Below are 25,143 nucleotides of genomic sequence, written 5' to 3' on the forward strand. Positions count from 1 at the left end.
TAAGTTAGCTTTTGCATGCAAATAAATGCACAACAGATTAATTTATATCGTGCATGCACTGCAATGAAACATCACTTATATCATGTGCTAATTCTTCAATGCACAGGGGAATGAGTTCTGTATATATGTTGCGATGCAACTCATATGCAATGCAGTATCTCTTAATTTCAAAATAAAACAAATTAGTTATTTTATGCAATACTATGAAAGATAGTATTGAATGTTTTTCACTTCACAACGAATTCAGTTAGATTGGGTGTGTTCAAAGAAACAGTGCATGTGTTATATCTTCTATGCAAAACAGAATGAGTTTAGTTCTTTATGCATTGCTATACAAAAGCACACATATTGTGCTATCCGAAGTGGTAACTCAACATGCGTGAATAATGCACAACGGAATAAGTTAGTTATTGTATACAGTTTAGTGAAACAGGTCATATGTTATATGTTATATCTTTAATGCACAACTGAAAACGTTAGCTTTTGCATGCAAATAAATGCACAACGGATTAATTTATATCGTACATGCAATGCAATGCAATATCACATATGTCATGTGCTACTTCTTCAATGCACAAGGGAATTAATTACTTCTGTATGCGTTGCAATGCAACAGCTCATGTGGTATGCGATATCTCTTCATTGAACAGCGAAATAAGTTAGACAAAGTATAACTCTATTACGTCACATGTGCAAGAGCACATATTGTGTTATCTCTTCAATGAACAGCAAAATTAGTTAGTTGTTTTATGCATTGGAATGCAAAAGCATGCATGTTGTTAAGTTTTCGGATGTCAACACGGGTGCTTTTGCATTCCAATGCATACATCACCTTACTCATTTTGCTGTTTATTGGAGAGATTACATATTTGTCGTTGCATTGCATTGCAAGATCTAAATTACTCTGAAGAAGCACAACAGAAGATTGAATAATTCAGTTATTGTATATGAACGGAATAAGTTAGTTTATTGTATACAGTTCAATGAAACAGACCATATCAGTCAGTAAATTCAGGTCCTATATGCAGCGCTATGCAACAAGCACATATGTTGTATCTCTCCAATGCAAAATTAAAATGCACAACGGATTAATTTGTCTCGTGCATGGATTGCAATGAAACATCAAGTATGTCAGTGCTACTTCTTCAATGCACAGGGGAATTAATTAATTCTGTGTAAGTTGCGATGCAACTGCTCATATGTAATGTAATATCTCTTCCTTTCAAAACAAAACAAATTAGTTATTTTATGCAATACCATGAAAGATAGCATATTTCATGTATTTCACTTCACAACGAATTCAGTTAGATTGAGTATGTTCAATGAAACAGTCCAGATGTTATATCTTCAATGCACAACGGAATGAGTTTAGTTCTTTATGCATTGCTGTGCAAAATGCATAGCTTTGCAATGCAATACGTTGCAAAGCAACAGCTCATATGTTATGCGATATCTCTTAATTGCCCAGTGAAATAAGTTAGACTGAGTATGCAATGCACTAGAAGAGCAACAGTAAAATGCATCGGAATAAGTTCGTTCTTGTATGCATTGCAATGCAACAGCAAGATGATTTATCTCCAAGTAATATCTTGCAATGCATTGCAACAACACACATGTAATCTCTTCAATGAACAGCAAAATGAGTTAGTTGTTTTATGCATTGGAATGCAAAAGCATGCATTTTGTGTTACCCACTTTCGGATGTACAACACGCGTGCTTTTGCATTCCAATGCATACAACATCTAACTCATTTTGCGGTTCATTGAAGAGAATACATGTGTGCTGTTGCATTGCATTACAAGATCTAACTTTGAAGAATACACAACCGAAGATTGAATCATTCACAATAGAATAAGTTAGTTATTGTATACAGTTCAATGAAAAAGACCATGTCACTACTGTGATTCCTCAATGCATAAAGTCAGTAAACTTAGGTCCTGTATGCAGCGCTATGCTACAAGCACATATGTTGTACTCTTCAATGCACAGAAATAAGTTAGATTTTGCATGCAAATAAATGCATAACGGATTCATTTATTTCGTGCATGGATTGCAATGAAACATCACATACCGGTATGTCATGTGCTACTTCTTCAATGCACATGGGAATAAATTAGTTCTGTATGCGTTGCGATGCAACCACTCATATGTAATGCAATATCTCTTCATTGCAAAACGAAACAAGTTAGTTTATGAATGCTATGAAAGATAACATATTTAGCATATTTAATCTTGCTGGAGAATCCTTGTTCTTGATCTTTCTATACACACTATACATTAACTCCTTCTGATGTTTCATCAGCCATAGAGTGGTCCATATTAGACCCACTCAACATATTTCTGTCCAAAGAGTCTTTGAACTTGAACTTTCTATAAATACTCATAGACTCCTTCTGATGTTTCATGAGCCAGAGAGTGGTCCATATTTGACCTACCTAACATATTTCTGGCCAAGGTCTTATCAAAGGCTAACTTACCATGCATACTCATAGACTTCTTTTGATGTTACTTCAACCATAGATTAGACCATATTTGACCTTATGAGCACATTTCTGGACAAAGAGTCCTTAATCTTGAACTTTCTATAAATACTCATAGACACCTTCTGATGTTTCATCAGCCAGACAGTGGTCCATATTTGACCTACTTAGCCTTAGAACAGACTTTGGCCAGAAATATGTTAACTTACTTTGCATACTCATAGACTTCTTTTGATGTTACTTCAACCATAGATTAGACCATATTTGACCTTATGAACACATTTCTGGACAAAGAGTCTTTAATCTTGATCTTTCTATGCATAATACTAGACTCTTTCTGAAGTTTCATCAGTAGTTCAAATATGACTTTTTGTACATATATCTTGCCGGAGAATCCTTGTTCTTGATCTTTCTATACATACTATACATTAACTCCTTCTGATGTTTCATCAGCCATAGAGTGGTCCATATTAGATCTACTTAACATATTTCTGTCCAAAGAGTCTTTGAACTTGAACTTGACCTTTCTATTAATTCTCATAGACTCCTTCTGATGTTTCATCAGCCAGACAGTGGTTCATGCTTAACATATTTAACATTAAACAGTGGACCACCTACTTAACATATTTCTGGCCAAAGTCTTATCAAAGGCTAACTTACTATGCATACTCAGACTTCTTTTGATGTTACTTCAACCATAGTTTAGACCATATTTGACCTTATAAACACATTTCTGGACAAAGAGTCTTTGAACTTGAACTTGAACTTTCTATAAAAACTCATAGACTCGTGACGTTTCATCAGCCAAACAGTGGTCCATATTTGACCTACTTAACATATTTCTGGCCAAGGTCTTATCAAAGGCTAACTTACCATGCATACTCATAGACTTCTTTTGATGTTACTTCAACCATAGATTAGACCATATTTGACCTTATGAGCACATTTCTGGACAAAGAGTCCTTAATCTTGAACTTTCTATAAATACTCATAGACACCTTCTGATGTTTCATCAGCCAGACAGTGGTCCATATTTGACCTACTTAGCCTTAGAACAGACTTTGGCCAGAAATATGTTAACTTACTTTGCATACTCATAGACTTCTTTTGATGTTACTTCAACCATAGATTAGACCATATTTGACCTTATGAACACATTTCTGGACAAAGAGTCTTTAATCTTGATCTTTCTATGCATTATAATAGACTCTTTCTGAAGTTTCATCAGTAGTTCAAATATGACTTTTTGTACATATATCTTGCCGGAGAATCCTTGTTCTTGATCTTTCTATACATACTATACATTAACTCCTTCTGATGTTTCATCAGCCATAGAGTGGTCCACTTAAGGACCCACTTAACATTTTTCTGTCCAAAGAGTCTTTGAACTTGAACTTTCTATAAATACTCATAGACTCCTTCTGATGTTTCATGAGCCAGAGAGTGGTCCATATTTGACCTACTTAACATATTTCTGGCCAAGGTCTTATCAAAGGCTAACTTACCATGCATACTCATAGACTTCTTTTGATGTTACTTCAACCATAGATTAGACCATATTTGACCTTATGAGCACATTTCTGGACAAAGAGTCCTTAATCTTGAACTTTCTATAAATACTCATAGACACCTTCTGATGTTTCATCAGCCAGACAGTGGTCCATATTTGACCTACTTAGCCTTAGAACAGACTTTGGCCAGAAATATGTTAACTTACTATGCATACTCATAGACTTCTTTTGATGTTACTTCAACCATAGATTAGACCATATTTGACCTTATGAACACATTTCTGGACAAAGAGTCTTTAATCTTGATCTTTCTATGCATAATACTAGACTCTTTCTGAAGTTTCATCAGTAGTTCAAATATGACTTTTTGTACATATATCTTGCCGGAGAATCCTTGTTCTTGATCTTTCTATACATACTGTACATTAACTCCTTCTGATGTTTCATCAGCCATAGAGTGGACCATATTAGATCTACTTATCATATTTCTGTCCAAAGAGTCTTTGAACTTGAACTTGACCTTTCTATAAATACTCATAGACTCCTTCTGATGTTTCATCAGCCAGACAGTGGTTCATGCTTAACATATTTAACATTTAACAGTGGACCACCTACTTAACATATTTCTGGCCAAGGTCTTATCAAAGGCTAACTTACTATGCATACTCAGACTTCTTTTGATGTTACTTCAACCATAGTTTAGACCATATTTGACCTTATAAACACATTTCTGGACAAAGAGTCTTTGAACTTGAACTTGAACTTTCTATAAAAACCCATAGACTCGTGACGTTTCATCAGCCAGACAGTGGTCCATATTTGACCTACTTAACATATTTCTGGCCAAGGTCTTATCAAAGGCTAACTTACTATGCATACTCATAGACTTCTTTTGATGTTACTTCAACCATAGATTAGACCATATTTGACCTTATGAGCACATTTCTGGACAAAGAGTCCTTAATCTTGAACTTTCTATAAATACTCATAGACACCTTCTGATGTTTCATCAGCCAGACAGTGGTCCATATTTGACCTACTTAGCCTTTGAACAGACTTTTGGCCAGAAATATGTTAACTTACTATGCATACTCATAGACTTCTTTTGATGTTACTTCAACCATAGATTAGACCATATTTGACCTTATGAACACATTTCTGGACAAAGAGTCTTTAATCTTGATCTTTCTATGCATAATAATAGACTCTTTCTGAAGTTTCATCAGTAGTTCAAATATGACTTTTTGTACATATATCTTGCCGGAGAATCCTTGTTCTTGATCTTTCTATACATACTATACATTAACTCCTTCTGATGTTTCATCAGCCATAGAGTGGTCCACTTAAGGACCCACTTAACATATTTCTGTCCAAAGAGTCTTTGAACTTGAACTTTCTATAAATAGTCATAGACTCCTTCTGATGTTTCATGAGCCAGAGAGTGGTCCATATTTGACCTACTTAACATATTTCTGGCCAAGGTCTTATCAAAGGCTAACTTACCATGCATACTCATAGACTTCTTTTGATGTTACTTCAACCATAGATTAGACCATATTTGACCTTATGAGCACATTTCTGGACAAAGAGTCCTTAATCTTGAACTTTCTATAAATACTCATAGACACCTTCTGATGTTTCATCAGCCAGACAGTGGTCCATATTTGACCTACTTAGCCTTAGAACAGACTTTGGCCAGAAATATGTTAACTTACTTTGCATACTCATAGACTTCTTTTGATGTTACTTCAACCATAGATTAGACCATATTTGACCTTATGAACACATTTCTGGACAAAGAGTCTTTAATCTTGATCTTTCTATGCATAATACTAGACTCTTTCTGAAGTTTCATCAGTAGTTCAAATATGACTTTTTGTACATATATCTTGCCGGAGAATCCTTGTTCTTGATCTTTCTATACATACTGTACATTAACTCCTTCTGATGTTTCATCAGCCATAGAGTGGTCCATATTAGATCTACTGAACATATTTCTGTCCAAAGAGTCTTTGAATTTGAACTTGACCTTTCTATAAATACTCATAGACTCCTTCTGATGTTTCATCAGCCAGACAGTGGTTCATGCTTAACATATTTAACATTTAACAGTGGACCACCTACTTAACATATTTCTGGCCAAGGTCTTATCAAAGGCTAACTTACTATGCATACTCAGACTTCTTTTGATGTTACTTCAACCATAGTTTAGACCATATTTGACCTTATAAACACATTTCTGGACAAAGAGTCTTTGAACTTGAACTTGAACTTTCTATAAATACTCATAGACTCCTGACGTTTCATCAGCCAGACAGTGGTCCATATTTGACCTACTTAACATATTTCTGGCCAAGGTCTTATCAAAGGCTAACTTACTATGCATACTCATAGACTTCTTTTGATGTTACTTCTACCATAGATTAGACCATATTTGACCTTATGAGCACATTTCTGGACAAAGAGTCCTTAATCTTGAACTTTCTATAAATACTCATAGACACCTTCTGATGTTTCATCAGCCAGACAGTGGTCCATATTTGACCTACTTAGCCTTTGAACAGACTTTGGCCAGAAATATGTTAACTTACTATGCATACTCATAGACTTCTTTTGATGTTACTTCAACCATAGATTAGACCATATTTGACCTTATGAACACATTTCTGGACAAAGAGTCTTTAATCTTGATCTTTCTATGCATTATAATAGACTCTTTCTGAAGTTTCATCAGTAGTTCAAATATGACTTTTTGTACATATATCTTGCCGGAGAATCCTTGTTCTAGATCTTTCTATACATACTATACATTAACTCCTTCTGATGTTTCATCAGCCATAGAGTGGTCCACTTAAGGACCCACTTAACATATTTCTGTCCAAAGAGTCTTTGAACTTGAACTTTCTATAAATACTCATAGACTCCTTCTGATGTTTCATGAGCCAGAGAGCGGTCCATATTTGACCTACTTAACATATTTCTGGCCAAGGTCTTATCAAAGGCTAACTTACCATGCATACTCATAGACTTCTTTTGATGTTACTTCAACCATAGATTAGACCATATTTGACCTTATGAGCACATTTCTGGACAAAGAGTCCTTAATCTTGAACTTTCTATAAATACTCATAGACACCTTCTGATGTTTCATCAGCCAGACAGTGGTCCATATTTGACCTACTTAGCCTTAGAACAGACTTTGGCCAGAAATATGTTAACTTACTATGCATACTCATAGACTTCTTTTGATGTTACTTCAACCATAGATTAGACCATATTTGACCTTATGAACACATTTCTGGACAAAGAGTCTTTAATCTTGATCTTTCTATGCATAATACTAGACTCTTTCTGAAGTTTCATCAGTAGTTCAAATATGACTTTTTGTACATATATCTTGCCGGAGAATCCTTGTTCTTGATCTTGCTATACATACTGTACATTAACTCCTTCTGATGTTTCATCAGCCATAGAGTGGACCATATTAGATCTACTTATCATATTTCTGTCCAAAGAGTCTTTGAACTTGAACTTGACCTTTCTATAAATACTCATAGACTCCTTTTGATGTTTCATCAGCCAGACAGTGGTTCATGCTTAACATATTTAACATTTAACAGTGGACCACCTACTTAACATATTTCTGGCCAAGGTCTTATCAAAGGCTAACTTACTATGCATACTCAGACTTCTTTTGATGTTACTTCAACCATAGTTTAGACCATATTTGACCTTATAAACACATTTCTGGACAAAGAGTCTTTGAACTTGAACTTGAACTTTCTATAAAAACTCATAGACTCGTGACGTTTCATCAGCCAGACAGTGGTCCATATTTGACCTACTTAACATATTTCTGGCCAAGGTCTTATCAAAGGCTAACTTACTATGCATACTCATAGACTTCTTTTGATGTTACTTCAACCATAGATTAGACCATATTTGACCTCATGAGCACATTTCTGGACAAAGAGTCCTTAATCTTGAACTTTCTATAAATACTCATAGACACCTTCTGATGTTTCATCAGCCAGACAGTGGTCCATATTTGACCTACTTAGCCTTTGAACAGACTTTGGCCAGAAATATGTTAACTTACTATGCATACTCATAGACTTCTTTTGATGTTACTTCAACCATAGATTAGACCATATTCGACCTTATGAACACATTTCTGGACAAAGAGTCTTTAATCTTGATCTTTCTATGAATAATAATAGACTCTTTCTGAGGTTTCATCAGTAGTTCATAACTTTTTGTACATATATCTTGCCTGAGAATCCTTGTTCTTGATCTTTCTATACATACTATACGTTAACTCCTTCTGATGTTTCATCAGCCATAGAGTGGTCCATATTAGATCTACTTAACATATTTCTGTCCAAAGAGTCTTTGAACTTGAACTTTCTATAAATACTCATAGACTCCTTCTGATGTTTCATGAGCCAGAGAGTGGTCCATATTTGACCTACCTAACATATTTCTGGCCAAGGTCTTATCAAAGGCTAACTTACCATGCATACTCATAGACTTCTTTTGATGTTACTTCAACCATAGATTAGACCATATTTGACCTTATGAGCACATTTCTGGACAAAGAGTCCTTAATCTTGAACTTTCTATAAATACTCATAGACACCTTCTGATGTTTCATCAGCCAGACAGTGGTCCATATTTGACCTACTTAGCCTTAGAACAGACTTTGGCCAGAAATATGTTAACTTACTTTGCATACTCATAGACTTCTTTTGATGTTACTTCAACCATAGATTAGACCATATTTGACCTTATGAACACATTTCTGGACAAAGAGTCTTTAATCTTGATCTTTCTATGCATAATACTAGACTCTTTCTGAAGTTTCATCAGTAGTTCAAATATGACTTTTTGTACATATATCTTGCCGGAGAATCCTTGTTCTTGATCTTTCTATACATACTGTACATTAACTCCTTCTGATGTTTCATCAGCCATAGAGTGGTCCATATTAGATCTACTTAACATATTTCTGTCCAAAGAGTCTTTGAACTTGAACTTGACCTTTCTATAAATACTCATAGACTCCTTCTGATGTTTCATCAGCCAGACAGTGGTTCATGCTTAACATATTTAACATTTAACAGTGGACCACCTACTTAACATATTTCTGGCCAAGGTCTTATCAAAGGCTAACTTACTATGCATACTCAGACTTCTTTTGATGTTACTTCAACCATAGTTTAGACCATATTTGACCTTATAAACACATTTCTGGACAAAGAGTCTTTGAACTTGAACTTGAACTTTCTATAAATACTCATAGACTCCTGACGTTTCATCAGCCAGACAGTGGTCCATATTTGACCTACTTAACATATTTCTGGCCAAGGTCTTATCAAAGGCTAACTTACTATGCGTACTCATAGACTTCTTTTGATGTTACTTCAACCATAGATTAGACCATATTTGACCTTATGAGCACATTTCTGGACAAAGAGTCCTTAATCTTGAACTTTCTATAAATACTCATAGACACCTTCTGATGTTTCATCAGCCAGACAGTGGTCCATATTTGACCTACTTAGCCTTTGAACAGACTTTGGCCAGAAATATGTTAACTTACTATGCATACTCATAGACTTCTTTTGATGTTACTTCAACCATAGATTAGACCATATTTGACCTTATGAACACATTTCTGGACAAAGAGTCTTTAATCTTGATCTTTCTATGCATTATAATAGACTCTTTCTGAAGTTTCATCAGTAGTTCAAATATGACTTTTTGTACATATATCTTGCCGGAGAATCCTTGTTCTTGATCTTTCTATACATACTATACATTAACTCCTTCTGATGTTTCATCAGCCATAGAGTGGTCCACTTAAGGACCCACTTAACATATTTCTGTCCAAAGAGTCTTTGAACTTGAACTTTCTATAAATAGTCATAGACTCCTTCTGATGTTTCATGAGCCAGAGAGTGGTCCATATTTGACCTACTTAACATATTTCTGGCCAAGGTCTTATCAAAGGCTAACTTACCATGCATACTCATAGACTTCTTTTGATGTTACTTCAACCATAGATTAGACCATATTTGACCTTATGAGCACATTTCTGGACAAAGAGTCCTTAATCTTGAACTTTCTATAAATACTCATAGACACCTTCTGATGTTTCATCAGCCAGACAGTGGTCCATATTTGACCTACTTAGCCTTAGAAGAGACTTTGGCCAGAAATATGTTAACTTACTTTGCATACTCATAGACTTCTTTTGATGTTACTTCAACCATAGATTAGACCATATTTGACCTTATGAACACATTTCTGGACAAAGAGTCTTTAATCTTGATCTTTCTATGCATAATACTAGACTCTTTCTGAAGTTTCATCAGTAGTTCAAATATGACTTTTTGTACATATATCTTGCCGGAGAATCCTTGTTCTTGATCTTTCTATACATACTATACATTAACTCCTTCTGATGTTTCATCAGCCATAGAGTGGTCCATATTAGATCTACTTAACATATTTCTGTCCAAAGAGTCTTTGAACTTGAACTTGACCTTTCTATAAATACTCATAGACTCCTTCTGATGTTTCATCAGCCAGACAGTGGTTCATGCTTAACATATTTAACATTTAACAGTGGACCACCTACTTAACATATTTCTGGCCAAGGTCTTATCAAAGGCTAACTTACTATGCATACTCAGACTTCTTTTGATGTTACTTCAACCATAGTTTAGACCATATTTGACCTTATAAACACATTTCTGGACAAAGAGTCTTTGAACTTGAACTTGAACTTTCTATAAATACTCATAGACTCCTGACGTTTCATCAGCCAGACAGTGGTCCATATTTGACCTACTTAACATATTTCTGGCCAAGGTCTTATCAAAGGCTAACTTACTATGCATACTCATAGACTTCTTTTGATGTTACTTCAACCATAGATTAGACCATATTTGACCTTATGAGCACATTTCTGGACAAAGAGTCCTTAATCTTGAACTTTCTATAAATACTCATAGACACCTTCTGATGTTTCATCAGCCAGACAGTGGTCCATATTTGACCTACTTAGCCTTTGAACAGACTTTGGCCAGAAATATGTTAACTTACTATGCATACTCATAGACTTCTTTTGATGTTACTTCAACCATAGATTAGACCATATTTGACCTTATGAACACATTTCTGGACAAAGAGTCTTTAATCTTGATCTTTCTATGCATTATAATAGACTCTTTCTGAAGTTTCATCAGTAGTTCAAATATGACTTTTTGTACATATATCTTGCCGGAGAATCCTTGTTCTTGATCTTTCTATACATACTATACATTAACTCCTTCTGATGTTTCATCAGCCATAGAGTGGTCCACTTAAGGACCCACTTAACATATTTCTGTCCAAAGAGTCTTTGAACTTGAACTTTCTATAAATAGTCATAGACTCCTTCTGATGTTTCATGAGCCAGAGAGTGGTCCATATTTGACCTACTTAACATATTTCTGGCCAAGGTCTTATCAAAGGCTAACTTACCATGCATACTCATAGACTTCTTTTGATGTTACTTCAACCATAGATTAGACCATATTTGACCTTATGAGCACATTTCTGGACAAAGAGTCCTTAATCTTGAACTTTCTATAAATACTCATAGACACCTTCTGATGTTTCATCAGCCAGACAGTGGTCCATATTTGACCTACTTAGCCTTAGAAGAGACTTTGGCCAGAAATATGTTAACTTACTTTGCATACTCATAGACTTCTTTTGATGTTACTTCAACCATAGATTAGACCATATTTGACCTTATGAACACATTTCTGGACAAAGAGTCTTTAATCTTGATCTTTCTATGCATAATACTAGACTCTTTCTGAAGTTTCATCAGTAGTTCAAATATGACTTTTTGTACATATATCTTGCCGGAGAATCCTTGTTCTTGATCTTTCTATACATACTATACATTAACTCCTTCTGATGTTTCATCAGCCATAGAGTGGTCCATATTAGATCTACTTAACATATTTCTGTCCAAAGAGTCTTTGAACTTGAACTTGACCTTTCTATTAATTCTCATAGACTCCTTCTGATGTTTCATCAGCCAGACAGTGGTTCATGCTTAACATATTTAACATTAAACAGTGGACCACCTACTTAACATATTTCTGGCCAAAGTCTTATCAAAGGCTAACTTACTATGCATACTCAGACTTCTTTTGATGTTACTTCAACCATAGTTTAGACCATATTTGACCTTATAAACACATTTCTGGACAAAGAGTCTTTGAACTTGAACTTGAACTTTCTATAAAAACTCATAGACTCGTGACGTTTCATCAGCCAAACAGTGGTCCATATTTGACCTACTTAACATATTTCTGGCCAAGGTCTTATCAAAGGCTAACTTACCATGCATACTCATAGACTTCTTTTGATGTTACTTCAACCATAGATTAGACCATATTTGACCTTATGAGCACATTTCTGGACAAAGAGTCCTTAATCTTGAACTTTCTATAAATACTCATAGACACCTTCTGATGTTTCATCAGCCAGACAGTGGTCCATATTTGACCTACTTAGCCTTTGAACAGACTTTGGCCAGAAATATGTTAACTTACTATGCATACTCATAGACTTATTTTGATGTTACTTCAACCATAGATTGGACCATATTTGACCTTATGAACACATTTCTGGACAAAGAGTCTTTAATCTTGATCTTTCTATGCATAATAATAGACTCTTTCTGAAGTTTCATCAGTAGTTCAAATATGACTTTTTGTACATATATCTTGCCGGAGAATCCTTGTTCTTGATCTTTCTATACATACTATACATTAACTCCTTCTGATGTTTCATCAGCCATAGAGTGGTTCACTTAAGGACCCACTTAACATATTTCTGTCCAAAGAGTCTTTGAACTTGAACTTTCTATAAATAGTCATAGACTCCTTCTGATGTTTCATGAGCCAGAGAGTGGTCCATATTTGACCTACTTAACATATTTCTGGCCAAGGTCTTATCAAAGGCTAACTTACCATGCATACTCATAGACTTCTTTTGATGTTACTTCAACCATAGATTAGACCATATTTGACCTTATGAGCACATTTCTGGACAAAGAGTCCTTAATCTTGAACTTTCTATAAATACTCATAGACACCTTCTGATGTTTCATCAGCCAGACAGTGGTCCATATTTGACCTACTTAGCCTTAGAAGAGACTTTGGCCAGAAATATGTTAACTTACTTTGCATACTCATAGACTTCTTTTGATGTTACTTCAACCATAGATTAGACCATATTTGACCTTATGAACACATTTCTGGACAAAGAGTCTTTAATCTTGATCTTTCTATGCATAATACTAGACTCTTTCTGAAGTTTCATCAGTAGTTCAAATATGACTTTTTGTACATATATCTTGCCGGAGAATCCTTGTTCTTGATCTTTCTATACATACTATACATTAACTCCTTCTGATGTTTCATCAGCCATAGAGTGGTCCATATTAGATCTACTTAACATATTTCTGTCCAAAGAGTCTTTGAACTTGAACTTGACCTTTCTATTAATTCTCATAGACTCCTTCTGATGTTTCATCAGCCAGACAGTGGTTCATGCTTAACATATTTAACATTAAACAGTGGACCACCTACTTAACATATTTCTGGCCAAAGTCTTATCAAAGGCTAACTTACTATGCATACTCAGACTTCTTTTGATGTTACTTCAACCATAGTTTAGACCATATTTGACCTTATAAACACATTTCTGGACAAAGAGTCTTTGAACTTGAACTTGAACTTTCTATAAAAACTCATAGACTCGTGACGTTTCATCAGCCAAACAGTGGTCCATATTTGACCTACTTAACATATTTCTGGCCAAGGTCTTATCAAAGGCTAACTTACCATGCATACTCATAGACTTCTTTTGATGTTACTTCAACCATAGATTAGACCATATTTGACCTTATGAGCACATTTCTGGACAAAGAGTCCTTAATCTTGAACTTTCTATAAATACTCATAGACACCTTCTGATGTTTCATCAGCCAGACAGTGGTCCATATTTGACCTACTTAGCCTTAGAACAGACTTTGGCCAGAAATATGTTAACTTACTATGCATACTCATAGACTTCTTTTGATGTTACTTCAACCATAGATTAGACCATATTTGACCTTATGAACACATTTCTGGACAAAGAGTCTTTAATCTTGATCTTTCTATGCATAATAATAGACTCTTTCTGAAGTTTCATCAGTAGTTCAAATATGACTTTTTGTACATATATCTTGCCGGAGAATCCTTGTTCTTGATCTTTCTATACATACTATACATTAACTCCTTCTGATGTTTCATCAGCCATAGAGTGGTCCACTTAAGGACCCACTTAACATTTTTCTGTCCAAAGAGTCTTTGAACTTGAACTTTCTATAAATACTCATAGACTCCTTCTGATGTTTCATGAGCCAGAGAGTGGTCCATATTTGACCTACTTAACATATTTCTGGCCAAGGTCTTATCAAAGGCTAACTTACCATGCATACTCATAGACTTCTTTTGATGTTACTTCAACCATAGATTAGACCATATTTGACCTTATGAGCACATTTCTGGACAAAGAGTCCTTAATCTTGAACTTTCTATAAATACTCATAGACACCTTCTGATGTTTCATCAGCCAGACAGTGGTCCATATTTGACCTACTTAGCCTTAGAACAGACTTTGGCCAGAAATATGTTAACTTACTATGCATACTCATAGACTTCTTTTGATGTTACTTCAACCATAGATTAGACCATATTTGACCTTATGAACACATTTCTGGACAAAGAGTCTTTAATCTTGATCTTTCTATGCATAATACTAGACTCTTTCTGAAGTTTCATCAGTAGTTCAAATATGACTTTTTGTACATATATCTTGCCGGAGAATCCTTGTTCTTGATCTTTCTATACATACTGTACATTAACTCCTTCTGATGTTTCATCAGCCATAGAGTGGACCATATTAGATCTACTTATCATATTTCTGTCCAAAGAGTCTTTGAACTTGAACTTGACCTTTCTATAAATACTCATAGACTCCTTCTGATGTTTCATCAGCCAGACAGTGGTTCATGCTTAACATATTTAACATTTAACAGTGGACCACCTACTTAACATATTTCTGGCCAAGGTCTTATCAAAGGCTAACTTACTATGCATACTCAGACTTCTTTTGATGTTACTTCAACCATAGTTTAGACCATATTTGACCTTATAAACACATTTCTGGACAAAGAGTCTTTGAACTTGAACTTGAACTTTCTATAAGTACTCATAGACCCCTGACGTTTCATCAGCCAGACAGTGGTCCATATTTGACCTACTTAACATATTTCTGGCCAAGGTCTTATCAAAGGCTAACTTACCATGCATACTCATAGACTTCTTTTGATGTTACTTCAACCATAGATTAGACCATAATTGACCTTCTGAGCACATTTCTGGACAAAGAGTCCTTAATCTTGAACTTTCTATAAATACTCATAGACACCTTCTGATGTTTCATCAGCCAGACAGTGGTCCATATTTGACCTACTTAGCCTTTGAACAGACTTTGGCCAGAAATATGTTAACTTACTATGCATACTCATAGACTTATTTTGGTTACATCAACCATAGATTGGACCATATTTGACCTTATGAACACGTTTCTGGACAAAGAGTCTTTAATCTTGATCTTTCTATGCATAATAATAGACTCTTTCTGAAGTTTCATCAGTAGTTCAAATATGACTTTTTGTACATATATCTTGCCGGAGAATCCTTGTTCTTGATCTTTCTATACATACTATACATTAATTCCTTCTGATGTTTCATCAGCCATAGATTGGTCCACTTAAGGACCCACTTAACATATTTCTGTCCAAAGAGTCTTTGAACTTGAACTTTCTATAAATAGTCATAGACTCCTTCTGATGTTTCATGAGCCAGAGAGTGGTCCATATTTGACCTACTTAACATATTTCTGGCCAAGGTCTTATCAAAGGCTAACTTACCATGCATACTCATAGACTTCTTTTGATGTTACTTCAACCATAGATTAGACCATATTTGACCTTATGAGCACATTTCTGGACAAAGAGTCCTTAATCTTGAACTTTCTATAAATACTCATAGACACCTTCTGATGTTTCATCAGCCAGACAGTGGTCCATATTTGACCTACTTAGCCTTAGAACAGACTTTGGCCAGAAATATGTTAACTTACTTTGCATACTCATAGACTTCTTTTGATGTTACTTCAACCATAGATTAGACCATATTTGACCTTATGAACACATTTCTGGACAAAGAGTCTTTAATCTTGATCTTTCTATGCATAATAATAGACTCTTTCTGAAGTTTCATCAGTAGTTCAAATATGACTTTTTGTACATATATCTTGCCGGAGAATCCTTGTTCTTGATCTTTCTATACATACTGTACATTAACTCCTTCTGATGTTTCATCAGCCATAGAGTGGTCCATATTAGATCTACTTAACATATTTAAGTCCAAAGAGTCTTTGAACTTGAACTTGACCTTTCTATAAATACTCATAGACTCCTTCTGATGTTTCATCAGCCAGACAGTGGTTCATGCTTAACATATTTAACATTTAACAGTGGACCAACTACTTAACATATTTCTGGCCAATGTCTTATCAAAGGCTAACTTACTATGCATACTCAGACTTCTTTTGATGTTACTTCAACCATAGTTTAGACCATATTTGACCTTATAAACACATTTCTGGACAAAGAGTCTTTGAACTTGAACTTGAACTTTCTATAAATACTCATAGACTCCTGACGTTTCATCAGCCAGACAGTGGTCCATATTTGACCTACTTAACATATTTCTGGCCAAGGTCTTATCAAAGGCTAACTTAATATGCATACTCATAGACTTCTTTTGATGTTACTTCAACCATAGATTAGACCATATTTGACCTTATGAGCACATTTCTGGACAAAGAGTCCTTAATCTTGAACTTTCTATAAATACTCATAGACACCTTCTGATGTTTCATCAGCCAGACAGTGGTCCATATTTGACCTACTTAGCCTTTGAACAGACTTTGGCCAGAAATATGTTAACTTACTATGCATACTAATAGACTTCTTTTGATGTTACTTCAACCATAGATTAGACCATATTTGACCTTATGAACACATTTCTGGACAAAGAGTCTTTAATCTTGATCTTTCTATGCATAATAATAGACTCTTTCTGAAGTTTCATCAGTAGTTCAAATATGACTTTTTGTACATATATCTTGCCGGAGAATCCTTGTTCTTGATCTTTCTATACATACTATACATTAACTCCTTCTGATGTTTCATCAGCCATAGAGTGGTCCACTTAAGGACCCACTTAACATATTTCTGTCCAAAGAGTCTTTGAACTTGAACTTTCTATAAATACTCATAGACTCCTTCTGATGTTTCATGAGCCAGAGAGTGGTCCATATTTGACCTACTTAACATATTTCTGGCCAAGGTCTTATCAAAGGCTAACTTACCATGCATACTCATAGACTTCTTTTGATGTTACTTCAACCATAGATTAGACCATATATGAGCTTATGAGCACATTTCTGGACAAAGAGTCCTTAATCTTGAACTTTCTATAAATACTCATAGACACCTTCTGATGTTTCATCAGCCAGACAGTGGTCCATATTTGACCTTATGAACACATTTCTGGACAAAGAGTCTTTAATCTTGATCTTTCTATGCATAATACTAGACTCTTTCTGAAGTTTCATCAGTAGTTCAAATATGACTTTTTGTACATATATCTTGCCGGAGAATCCTTGTTCTTGATCTTTCTATACATACTGTACATTAACTCCTTCTGATGTTTCATCAGCCATAGAGTGGTCCATATTAGATCTACTTAACATATTTCTGTCCAAAGAGTCTTTGAACTTGAACTTGACCTTTCTATAAATACTCATAGACTCCTTCTGATGTTTCATCAGCCAGACAGTGGTTCATGCTTAACATATTTAACATTTAACAGTGGACCACCTACTTAACATATTTCTGGCCAAGGTCTTATCAAAGGCTAACTTACTATGCATACTCAGACTTCTTTTGATGTTACTTCAACCATAGTTTAGACCATATTTGACCTTATAAACACATTTCTGGACAAAGAGTCTTTGAACTTGAACTTTCTATAAATACTCATAGACTCCTGACGTTTCATCAGCCAGACAGTGGTCCATATTTGACCTACTTAACATATTTCTGGCCAAGGTCTTATCAAAGGCTAACTTACTATGCATACTCATAGACTTCTTTTGATGTTACTTCAACCATAGATTAGACCATATTTGACCTTATGAGCACATTTCTGGACAAAGAGTCCTTAATCTTTAACTTTCTATAAATACTCATAGACACCTTCTGATGTTTCATCAGCCAGACAGTGGTCCATATTTGACCTACTTAGCCTTTGAACAGACTTTGGCCAGAAATATGTTAACTTACTATGCATACTCATAGACTTCTTTTGATGTTACTTCAACCATAGATTAGACCATATTTGACCTTATGAACACATTTCTGGACAAAGAGTCTTTAATCTTGATCTTTCTATGCATAATACTAGACTCTTTCTGAAGTTTCATCAGTAGTTCAAATATGACTTTTTGTACATATATCTTGCCGGAGAATCCTTGTTCTTGATCTTTCTATACATACTGTACATTAACTCCTTCTGATGTTTCATCAGCCATAGAGTGGACCATATTAGATCTACTTATCATATTTCTGTCCAAAGAGTCTTTGAACTTGAACTTGACCTTTCTATAAATACTCATAGACTCCTTCTGATGTTTCATCAGCCAGACAGTGGTTCATGCTTAACATATTTAACATTTAACAGTGGACCACCTACTTAACATATTTCTGGCCAAGGTCTTATCAAAGGCTAACTTACTATGCATACTCAGACTTCTTTTGATGTTACTTCAACCATAGTTTAGACCATATTTGACCTTATAAACACATTTCTGGACAAAGAGTCTTTAATCTTGATCTTTCTATGCATTATAATAGACTCTTTCTGAAGTTTCATCAGTAGTTCAAATATGACTTTTTGTACATATATCTTGCCGGAGAATCCTTGTTCTTGATCTTTCTATACATACTACACATTAACTCCTTCTGATGTTTCATCAGCCATAGAGTGGTCCACTTAAGGACCCACTTAACATATTTCTGTCCAAAGAGTCTTTGAACTTGAACTTTCTATAAATACTCATAGACTCCTTCTGATGTTTCATGAGCCAGAGAGCGGTCCATATTTGACCTACTTAACATATTTCTGGCCAAGGTCTTATCAAAGGCTAACTTACCATGCATACTCATAGACTTCTTTTGATGTTACTTCAACCATAGATTGAACCACACCTTCTGATGTTTCATCAGCCAGAGAGTGGTCCATATTTGACCTACTTAGCCTTTGAACAGACTTTGGCCAGAAATATTTTAACTTACTATGCATACTCAAAGACTTCTTTTGATGTTACTTCAACCATAGATTAGACCATATTTGACCTTATGAACACATTTCTGGACAAAGAGTCTTTAATCTTGATCTTTCTATGCTTAATACTAGACTCTTTCTGAAGTTTCATCAGAAGATCAAATATGACTTTTTGTACATATATCTTGCTGGAGAATCCTTGTTCTTGATCTTTCTATACATACTGTACATTAACTCCTTCTGATGTTTCATCAGCCATAGAGTGGTCCATATTAGATCTACTTAACATATTTCTGTCCAAAGAGTCTTTGAACTTGAACTTGACCTTTCTATAAATACTCATAGACTCCTTCTGATGTTTCATCAGCCAGACAGTGGTTCATGCTTAACATATTTAACATTTAACAGTGGACCACCTACTTAACATATTTCTGGCCAAGGTCTTATCAAAGGCTAACTTACTATGCATACTCAGACTTCTTTTGATGTTACTTCAACCATAGTTTAGACCATATTTGACCTTATAAACACATTTCTGGACAAAGAGTCTTTGAACTTGAACTTGAACTTTCTATAAATACTCATAGACTCCTGACGTTTCATCAGCCAGACAGTGGTCCATATTTGACCTACTTAACATATTTCTGGCCAAGGTCTTATCAAAAGCTAACTTACTATGCATACTCATAGACTTCTTTTGATGTTACTTCAACCATAGATTAGACCATATTTGACCTTATGAGCACATTTCTGGACAAAGAGTCCTTAATCTTGAACTTTCTATAAATACTCATAGACACCTTCTGATGTTTCATCAGCCAGACAGTGGTCCATATTTGACCTACTTAGCCTTTGAACAGACTTTGGCCAGAAATATGTTAACTTACTATGCATAATCATAGACTTCTTTTGATGTTACTTCAACCATAGATTAGACCATATTTGACCTTATGAACACATTTCTGGACAAAGAGTCTTTAATCTTGATCTTTCTATGCATTATAATAGACTCTTTCTGAAGTTTCATCAGTAGTTCAAATATGAATTTTTGTACATATATCTTGCCGGAGAATCCTTGTTCTAGATCTTTCTATACATACTATACATTAACTCCTTCTGATGTTTCATCAGCCATAGAGTGGACCCACTTAACATATTTCTTAATATGTTAAGTGGGTCCACTTAAGGACCCACTTAACATATTTCTGTCCAAAGAGTCTTTGAACTTGAACTTTCTATAAATACTCATAGACTCCTTCTGATGTTTCATGAGCCAGAGAGCGGTCCATATTTGACCTACTTAACATATTTCTGGCCAAGGTCTTATCAAAGGCTAACTTACCATGCATACTCATAGACTTCTTTTGATGTTACTTCAACCATAGATTAGACCATATTTGTCCTTATGAGCACATTTCTGGACAAAGAGTCCTTAATCTTGAACTTTCTATAAATACTCATAAACACCTTCTGATGTTTCATCAGCCAGACAGTGGTCCATATTTGACCTACTTAGCCTTAGAACAGACTTTGGCCAGAAATATGTTAACTTACTATGCATACTCATTTCTGGACAAAGAGTCTTTAATCTTGATCTTTCTATGCATAATAATAGACTCTTTCTGAGGTTTCATCAGTAGTTCATAACTTTTTGTACATATATCTTGCCTGAGAATCCTTGGTCTTGATCTTTCTATACATACTATACATTAACTCCTTCTGATGTTTCATCAGCCATAGAGTGGTCCATATTAGATCTACTTAACATATTTCTGTCCAAAGAGTCTTTGAACTTGAACTTTCTATAAATACTCATAGACTCCTTCTGATGTTTCATGAGCCAGAGAGTGGTCCATATTTGACCTACTTAACATATTTCTGGCCAAGGTCTTATCAAAGGCTAACTTACCATGCATACTCATAGACTTCTTTTGATGTTACTTCAACCATAGATTAGACCATATTTGACCATATGAGCACATTTCTGGACAAAGAGTCCTTAATCTTGAACTTTCTATAAATACTCATAGACACCTTCTGATGTTTCATCAGCCAGACAGTGGTCCATATTTGACCTACTTAGCCTTAGAACAGACTTTGGCCAGAAATATGTTAACTTACTATGCATACTCATAGACTTCTTTTGATGTTACTTCAACCATAGATTAGACCATATTTGACCTTATGAACACATTTCTGGACAAAGAGTCTTTAATCTTGATCTTTCTATGCATAATACTAGACTCTTTCTGAAGTTTCATCAGTAGTTCAAATATGACTTTTTGTACATATATCTTGCCGGAGAATCCTTGTTCTTGATCTTTCTATACATACTGTACATTAACTCCTTCTGATGTTTCATCAGCCATAGAGTGGTCCATATTAGATCCACTTAACATATTTCTGTCCAAAGAGTCTTTGAACTTGAACTTGACCTTTCTATAAATACTCATAGACTCCTTCTGATGTTTCATCAGCCAGACAGTGGTTTATGCTTAACATATTTAACATTTAACAGTGGACCACCTACTTAACATATTTCTGGCCAAGGTCTTATCAAAGGCTAACTTACTATGCATACTCAGACTTCTTTTGATGTTACTTCAACCATAGTTTAGACCATATTTGACCTTATAAACACATTTCTGGACAAAGAGTCTTTGAACTTGAACTTGAACTTTCTATAAATACTCATAGACTCCTGACGTTTCATCAGCCAGACAGTGGTCCATATTTGACCTACTTAACATATTTCTGGCCAAGGTCTTATCAAAGGCTAACTTACTATGCATACTCATAGACTTCTTTTGATGTTACTTCAACCATAGATTAGACCATATTTGACCTTATGAGCACATTTCTGGACAAAGAGTCTTTAATCTTGATCTTTCTATGCATAATACTAGACTCTTTCTGAAGTTTCATCAGTAGTTCAAATATGACTTTTTGTACATATATCTTGCCGGAGAATCCTTGTTCTTGATCTTTCTATACATACTGTACATTAACTCCTTCTGATGTTTCATCAGCCATAGAGTGGTCCATATTAGACCCACTTAACATATTTCTGTCCAAAGAGTCTTTGAACTTAAACTTTCTAAACATAAAGACATGTTCTGATGTTAATTCAGTAGTTCAAATTTTTTTTTGTACATAAATCTGTCCAGAGAGTTCTTGAACTTGATCTTATATACATGCTCACAGAGTGCTTCTGACGTTTCATAAGCCACACAGTGGTCCATATTTGACCTACTTAACATATTTCTGGCCAAAGAGTCTTTGAACTTGAACTTTGTATAAATACTCATAGACTCCTTCTGATGTTTCATGAGCCAGAGAGTGGTCCATATTTGACCTACTTAACATATTTCTGGCCAAGGTCTTATCAAAGGCTAACTTACTATGCATACTCATAAACTTCTTTTGATGTTACTTCAACCATAGATTAGACCATATTTGACCATATGAGCACATTTCTGGACAAAGAGTCCTTAATCTTGAACTTTCTATACATATTCAAAGACACCTTCTGATGTTTCATCAGCCAGAGAGTGGTCCATATTTGACCTACTTAGCCTTTGAACAGACTTTGGCCAGAAATATTTTAACTTACTATGCATACTCAAAGACTTCTTTTGATGTTACTTCAACCATAGATTAGACCATATTTGACCTTATGAACACATTTCTGGACAAAGAGTCTTTAATCTTGATCTTTCTATGCTTAATACTAGACTCTTTCTGAAGTTTCATCAGAAGATCAAATATGACTTTTTGTACATATATCTTGCTGGAGAATCCTTGTTCTTGATCTTTCTATACATACTGTACATTAACTCCTTCTGATGTTTCATCAGCCATAGAGTGGTCCATATTAGATCTACTTAACATATTTCTGTCCAAAGAGTCTTTGAACTTGAACTTGACCTTTCTATAAATACTCATAGACTCCTTCTGATGTTTCATCAGCCAGACAGTGGTTCATGCTTAACATATTTAACATTTAACAGTGGACCACCTACTTAACATATTTCTGGCCAAGGTCTTATCAAAGGCTAACTTACTATGCATACTCAGACTTCTTTTGATGTTACTTCAACCATAGATTAGACCATATTTGACCTTATGAACACATTTCTGGACAAAGAGTCTTTAATCTTGATCTTTCTATGCATTATAATAGACTCTTTCTGAAGTTTCATCAGTAGTTCAAATATGACTTTTTGTACATATATCTTGCCGGAGAATCCTTGTTCTTGATCTTTCTATACATACTATACATTAACTCCTTCTGATGTTTCATCAGCCATAGAGTGGTCCACTTAAGGACCCACTTAACATATTTCTGTCCAAAGAGTCTTTGAACTTGAACTTTCTATAAATACTCATAGACTCCTTCTGATGTTTCATGAGCCAGAGAGCGGTCCATATTTGACCTACTTAACATATTTCTGGCCAAGGTCTTATCAAAGGCTAACTTACCATGCATACTCATAGACTTCTTTTGATGTTACTTCAACCATAGATTGAACCACACCTTCTGATGTTTCATCAGCCAGAGAGTGGTCCATATTTGACCTACTTAGCCTTTGAACAGACTTTGGCCAGAAATATTTTAACTTACTATGCATACTCAAAGACTTCTTTTGATGTTACTTCAACCATAGATTAGACCATATTTGACCTTATGAACACATTTCTGGACAAAGAGTCTTTAATCTTGATCTTTCTATGCTTAATACTAGACTCTTTCTGAAGTTTCATCAGAAGATCAAATATGACTTTTTGTACATATATCTTGCTGGAGAATCCTTGTTCTTGATCTTTCTATACATACTGTACATTAACTCCTTCTGATGTTTCATCAGCCATAGAGTGGTCCATATTAGATCTACTTAACATATTTCTGTCCAAAGAGTCTTTGAACTTGAACTTGACCTTTCTATAAATACTCATAGACTCCTTCTGATGTTTCATCAGCCAGACAGTGGTTCATGCTTAACATATTTAACATTTAACAGTGGACCACCTACTTAACATATTTCTGGCCAAGGTCTTATCAAAGGCTAACTTACTATGCATACTCAGACTTCTTTTGATGTTACTTCAACCATAGTTTAGACCATATTTGACCTTATAAACACATTTCTGGACAAAGAGTCTTTGAACTTGAACTTGAACTTTCTATAAATACTCATAGACTCCTGACGTTTCATCAGCCAGACAGTGGTCCATATTTGACCTACTTAACATATTTCTGGCCAAGGTCTTATCAAAAGCTAACTTACTATGCATACTCATAGACTTCTTTTGATGTTACTTCAACCATAGATTAGACCATATTTGACCTTATGAGCACATTTCTGGACAAAGAGTCCTTAATCTTGAACTTTCTATAAATACTCATAGACACCTTCTGATGTTTCATCAGCCAGACAGTGGTCCATATTTGACCTACTTAGCCTTTGAACAGACTTTGGCCAGAAATATGTTAACTTACTATGCATAATCATAGACTTCTTTTGATGTTACTTCAACCATAGATTAGACCATATTTGACCTTATGAACACATTTCTGGACAAAGAGTCTTTAATCTTGATCTTTCTATGCATTA

The sequence above is a fragment of the Rhinichthys klamathensis genome, unplaced genomic scaffold, assembly GCF_029890125.1.
Source record: "Rhinichthys klamathensis goyatoka isolate OS25496 unplaced genomic scaffold, OSU_Roscu_1.1 h1tg000098l_1, whole genome shotgun sequence".
In the NCBI taxonomy this organism is placed as follows: domain Eukaryota; kingdom Metazoa; phylum Chordata; class Actinopteri; order Cypriniformes; family Leuciscidae; genus Rhinichthys; species Rhinichthys klamathensis.